Below are 6,222 nucleotides of genomic sequence, written 5' to 3'. Positions count from 1 at the left end.
TGAATATTTCCCTGAGGTAGATACACTCCTTGGAGAGAACAATCATAGAAGAAAGAAGGGCTGTTTATGCACAGGGAGACAGCTCAGGGGACAGGAGTGCATGGAGGGATGGGCACAGGGAAGAGGTAAGTGTGGGGAAGAAGTAGAAGGGGAGCAGTTGTATTGTAGTAAATTGTAGTCAATGTTATGAGACAAAGTGTATGTGAACTGCTGTATGGAAAGTGAATTTGCTCTGTAAATTTTCACCCAAATCACACACACACACACACACACAGTAACTGCAACCTTGAAAATGCTATGGGGTAGTTCTACTCTTAGTAGTTTACTTGAACTCCAAATGTACTCGACAGCATTTTTTTAAAAAGCTAACTGAGTATTCCTTAGGTGGTGAAAATGGTTAACACTCTCTTATCTGCTAACCAAAAGTTTGGAGGTTCCAATTCACCAAGAAGCATCTGAGAAGAAAAGCTTAGAGATCTACTTCTGAAAAATCAGCTATTGAAAACCCTGTGGAGCACATTTCCACTCTGACATATGGGATTGCCAGAACTTTATTCTACTTGATGGCAACTGCTAAGGTAACTGAATGCAAAAGATAATTTTGTTTGAAAAGTGTCTCTGATTATTTATCTATTTATAAAATATTGTGTGTGTTTAATTTTTGTGATTACCTACATTTATAAAATGCATAATCATTACAATAGAATTTATAATAACATGTAATTTTGTTTCATAATAGAAATGAATTTTACTCACAATTACTGTTTATGCCATTTTTGGAGATAAAACATCAAGAATGTGTTAGATAAATTCTAACATTTGTATATTTTTCAACTCTTCAAGATACTGCATACATTAGACTTGTTATGTTGATATAGCTGCAGATGTTCAAAAGTGCTAAGACTGATGTAGTATGTCTAAAGTCACAAAAATTTTATTTCTCATATGTGAAGTTCCTAGTGTACTCCCTGGAATTTTGTAAGTTCTCAGTGTATGTTGTTAAGAATAAGTATTTATGTTGACTTCAGCTAAAATATAGATTAAGCTTTAATAGAAATGAAATCTTAAGAAAATAAGTGATATTTTTATTTCTTTGCTTATATGATTTTTGTTTTGTATACTTGTGAACAGAGTTAATAATTTATTTTATTTATTTTTTAAAAACTGCATTAGTTTCCTAGGGCTGCCATAAGAAACTAGTACAAACTATATGGCTTCAAGCGACAGAAATGTATTGTCTGAAATCAAGAAGTCAAAATCAATAAGTAGGTGGGGACTTGCCCTCTCTTAAGGCTCTAGGGAAAGCTCCTTCTTTACCTTCCCAGGTATTCCTTAACTTGTGCAGTGCAACTTCAGTCTATGCCTCCACCTTTACATGTCTGTCTTCCCTGTTTGTCTATCTGTGTCCATATCCTGTTCTCTCCTCCCTGTCTTCTCTCTTCTTATAAGGCACCAGATATAAAGAGATTGGGATGTACCCTAGTCCAGTATGAATTCATGTTATATAAACTAATTGTTGTCTGTAAAGACCCTATTTCCAAATAAGGTCACATTCACAAGCATTACAGGTTAGGACTTCACCATATCCTTTTAGAGGACACAATTCAACTGATAACAGATAAAGTAAATGGTTTTATTTACTTATTTTTAATTTATTGACTTCTTAATTAGGAACCATTAGGCATGAATGGAGCTTTTTGTGTTGACCCAAGATTAAATCATAGAGCTCAATTTTATACATTTCTATAATATGATGATGCTCTTAGTTAGGCCTTTATGAGCTCTGCAGAGCTGGTGATCTCTATAAAAAACTACACCTGGATGAATGGCTTATTTGAATCTACCTGTCTCAACTTTAACTTGGTATCTTCTTCCCAGCTACCAAATATATGTTTTTCTACAGGCAGTGTTCTTGTGCCCAGCAACAATTCCCAGAACTTAATATTTTGCTCCAAGCTTGTTAGCTATTCCACTAAAGTTAAGGTATTAAGTGCTAAGTGTGCCATTTCTCCAGATGTCTAATGAGTACTTATTATTTGCAATACAGTGGCATCCCTAGTAGGTGAAAGGGATATGGACAGTACTGGGTGGCAGTGTCAGAGGGGCTGACACTAAAATGATTGTATATAAAATTTTTGTATAGTGTTTCAGCTGAAATTTACTATTTTAAATAAAAATATCCCTGTAATTAGTTGTAACAACAAAAACATTTTTCATAAACCCAGCTTACATGTATCAATATACCTACAAGGCTAAAACTGCTAAATTACCTTTGAACCTTCTAATGCATTCAGATCTCAGCTGTCATTATTACCCAATTACGATGGTATTTCACACCACGTGGTTCTATCTATCTGCATGTGCTACAAGCATGTGCTATTGTTTTTGTTGCTGCCAGTGGTTTCTATAGTTGCTGATTGTGCCACATTTTCTGATGATTAAGCTACAATATTATGATTATTAATATTTGTGAACCTATACAATAACTTGTTTGAGAATGAAGAAATTGAGGCAAATAAAGGAGAAAACTCAAAAAAGGGTGCCACTCAGTTACTAATGATACTGTAACTAATAATGCTGTAACTCAATACACAAATATTTTACAAGACAAGTTTATTGTTAGAGTCCAGATAATCTAGAAAATTTTACATTTAAACAATTTACAACTCTATATTTATCACCTATTATTTTATGATTTTCTTGGATCCACAATCCACACCCATGAAAGCAGCAGTCAAGAAATCAGACAACATATTGGACTGGGCAAATCTGCTGCAGAGCAAAGATGTCTCTTTGAAGACTAAGGTACAACTAACCCAAGACATGGTGTTTTCAATCACCTCATATGCATGTGAAAACTGGACAATGAATAAGGAAAACTGAAGAAGAATTGATGCTTTTGAATTGTGGTGTTGGTGAAGAATACTGAAAGTACCATTGACTGCCAAAAAAAGGAACAAATCTGTTCTGGAAGAAATGCAACTAGAATGCTCCTTGGAAGCAAGAATAGCCAGGCTTCATGTCACATTTTTGGCTATGTTATCAGAAGTGACCATTTCCTAGAGAAGGATATCATGCTTGGTAAAGTGGAGTGTCAGTAAAAAAGGGAAAGACTAGCAAGGAGATGGATTGACACAGTGATTGCAACAGTGAGCTCTGGTATAGCAAGGATTGTGAGGCTGGCACAGAACCGGGCATTGTTTAATTCTGTTGTACAGTGGGTTGCTATGAGTCAGAGCCACTCCATGGCCCTTAACAACAACAACAACAACAACAATAACATTCTATGATTAAAATTGATAGTAGACATTGTGAAAAATTCTATATTGGTTGGTATGGGAGGAAGTGCCTGGGACAGGGTGACATCATGTTACTACACTTGATGACACCAACTGTAGTGATACTACTGTTACGAGACCCTATTAGATTGGCTGAATAAAGATGAAGAAGAGGTAAGAAATGTTTTCTACACTAACGAAATTTACAGTCACCAGAAGGAGCAACCACATGTAGCTAGAGTGCAATGAGAGCATAGAGTGATTAATTCAGCCTGTGGTAGGCCAATTAGAAATTCACAGAGAAATCAGTTGAGCCAGACCTTGATATATAAATGTGATGTCTCTAGGTGGAGAATGGACAGAAGAAAAGATTATTTTCATAAACAAAATCCAAAATAAAATTAACATGCTGTAAAAATGTATGTTAGGCTGAGTGTTGTATTATGATGACAAATAGAGTGAAGGAGTCAATGATGGCTCTCTTACAGAAGTCTCTGCTGGGAACTTGGTCAAAGCTAGATTTCCAAGGGAAGTGATGGTGGAACTGGGTCTTGCCCTGTACAATAGGAGATGATGTAAGAATTTTGGGGTACTGTCAGATTGGGAAAGATCTTTTTAATTTGACTATTTTATGAAAATTTATTTAAGGACGTAAAGCAGTGAAATAATGTGCTGGGAACTGTTTTGGAAAATACTTCTTATCAGAATCATATTGAATGTTCAGTTTTCAGCAGTGAGGTAGTGGTGAAAGGGAGACCACTTTGAAAACCATTATAATAATACACAAGAGAAATTAATGGCAGATGGATTGGTGGAAAAGTTGAGAAAGGATAGATATTCTGGAGGGGCATTTTGAATAACATATTACAAAACACTGCTTTGGTGGCTCAGTGCCTAAGGCATTTGACTGCTAACCAGAAAGTTAGTGGTTTAATCCCACTAGTCGATGTATGGAAGGAAGATGGGGCAATCAACTTCTCTAAAGACTTACTGCCTACATAAACCAATGCGTATTGTTATGAGTGGGAATGGACTCCATGGCAGTGAGCTGCATTGCTGGTTCGGTTTAGTGTGTCTGGATAGACGATGATACCATTAAAGGAGAAGCAGGCCATTGATGATGTGGCATAAGCCAAAATGAGAAAGATGATTCTCCTATACACTTGTTACATCTGAGGTACAGGAGAGACACATAAATTGTTGTTGTTGTTGTTATGTGCCGTAGAGTCGTACTCAACTCATAGTGACCCCTCCTTGGGTTTCCAAGGCAGTATCACTTTGGAAGTAGATTGCCCAACCTTCCCTCCTAGGAGTGACAGGTAGGTTTGAACCACCAGCCTTCTAGTTAGCAGTCAAATGCCTTAGGCACTATGCTACCAGAGCTCCTAGACAGAGCTGGTATTAGCATCTAATAATAATGGTATACTGGTAAATATTTAAGAATTAGCTTTTCAGGGGGTGAAATGACCTCAGACTTTTAGAATTGCTGATACCAGCAGTGTAAATACACCCACCAAGGTTGATTTCAAGATACATATGAGAAGATTTTTTTTTTTTAATTTATATCTCTTAGATAATTAATTGTCTTATCTATGTGCATTAACTACCATGTCCAGGAGACTGTTATATTATAGCAGTAAAGAGAGACATTTCTTTAAATATATTTGTTTTTAAAACTATTCTTCTTTATCATATTTTTAACTAAGTTTTTCAAGCTCAATCAGAAGTGAATGTTGACTTCTGATATTTTTACTTTTTATTTATTTAATAATATGGTGTTTTTAATCTACTGATATATTGAATTTTCTATTATTTATCTTAATATTACTGAATGAATTTCACATGCTATTTGGAACTGATCTTTTGATTCACTCCCAAAGTCTATGTTAACATTTATTTAGAAGTACTAAATCAGCATTCATGTTTGAGCTTCTATGATATTACCCTTTATATTCATGTGTTTAGTCTAGTTTTTCTGTGACATTCATAAAAATATTTAGAAATTTATTTTCATATATTTGCTGGAGGAGTTTTAAAAACAGGAGTTACTTCATCCTTAGATATTTTAAGTATTTCATCTATTCCATCCTTAGCCCAATTAGTGTTTTGAGTGTGGGGGTGGGTGACTAGCTCTCATGATATTAGACAAAAACAGGTGACCATAACAAGAGAATGCAAATGAGCATTAAAGATATGCTAAATATCTGTTGCTGAGAAGCAAGGATAATAGAATTTGTGCAGGAACACAAACATTAATATGATTTTCTCATTTATATTTTCTCCTTTTTATGTGTATGTAATGAATTAATTAAATACTGTTATAGCATTGCTGAAGCTTTATTATTGTTGTGATTAAAAAAAGAAGAAAGCTTAATAATTTTGGTGATAATTATGTATTTTTGGCATTATGTTTCATCTCGATAGAAATGCCCTCAAGTTTGGGAGGATGATTATTTAGTGAAAGTACAAAATAAGAGAATGCATTTACAATCTTAGTTTTCAATTATAAATAGCTCATAAAGTGACCATTTGTAGCAATAAAGTTTATATATAATCATACTTTATAATGACAATAGAAATTTTAAAATATCAGAAACAATTTTATGATTTTTGTGGTCAGAATTTATTTATTTATTTATGTTGTGATTTGATTGTTTACAGAACAAATTCACTTTTCATATAACAGTTCACATACACTTTGTCTCATGACATTGATTACAATTTACCAAAATGCAACAGCTCCCTTCCCACTTCCTCCTCATAATTACCTCTTCCCTGTGTCCTTCCCTCCATGCACTCTTGCCCCCTGAGCTGTCTCCCTGTGCCTATACAACTCTTCTATTCTTCCATGATTCTTCTCTCCAAGGAGTGTATCTAACTAGTGCAAATGATCAGCTCATATGCCTGTCTCTGTTTGACTGGAAGCCACAGGAGTGGATTCAAT

At 34.8% G+C, this 6,222-nt stretch overlaps 1 protein-coding gene across 1 annotated transcript in view; it reads right to left on the bottom strand.

Annotated features, from left to right (window-relative positions):
• Positions 1-6,222, bottom strand: part of LOC103203108 (CUB and sushi domain-containing protein 1-like) — a 988,038-nt gene that overhangs the window by 909,134 nt on the left and 72,682 nt on the right. The window lies entirely within an intron of this gene.

The sequence above is a fragment of the Orycteropus afer genome, unplaced genomic scaffold, assembly GCF_000298275.1.
Source record: "Orycteropus afer afer isolate SDZICR_OR568_19922 unplaced genomic scaffold, OryAfe1.0 scaffold00200, whole genome shotgun sequence".
Classification (NCBI taxonomy): Eukaryota; Metazoa; Chordata; class Mammalia; order Tubulidentata; family Orycteropodidae; genus Orycteropus; species Orycteropus afer.
Note: the sequence above shows the minus strand (reverse complement) of the source record. Positions and strands in the feature narration are given on the sequence as shown.